We start from the raw sequence: 228 nt of genomic DNA on the forward strand, positions 1-228 counted from the left end.
CCAGAAAAAAAAATAGGAAAATTTGAAAATTAAAATAAATAACAATAGAAATGAATGGGTATAAATTTTAATCCATTTAATCAATTTTTAAATGAAATAGTAATTCATGACTTTGTATTAATATTAAGAAAGAAATATAGAAATGAGAAAATTCTATTTAAACTAGAATGCATATATATATTATATATATATAAATATAAATATATATATATAATATATATATACAAA

Source organism: Tupaia chinensis, unplaced genomic scaffold (genome assembly GCF_000334495.1).
Source record: "Tupaia chinensis unplaced genomic scaffold, TupChi_1.0 Scaffold000652_1, whole genome shotgun sequence".
In the NCBI taxonomy this organism is placed as follows: domain Eukaryota; kingdom Metazoa; phylum Chordata; class Mammalia; order Scandentia; family Tupaiidae; genus Tupaia; species Tupaia belangeri.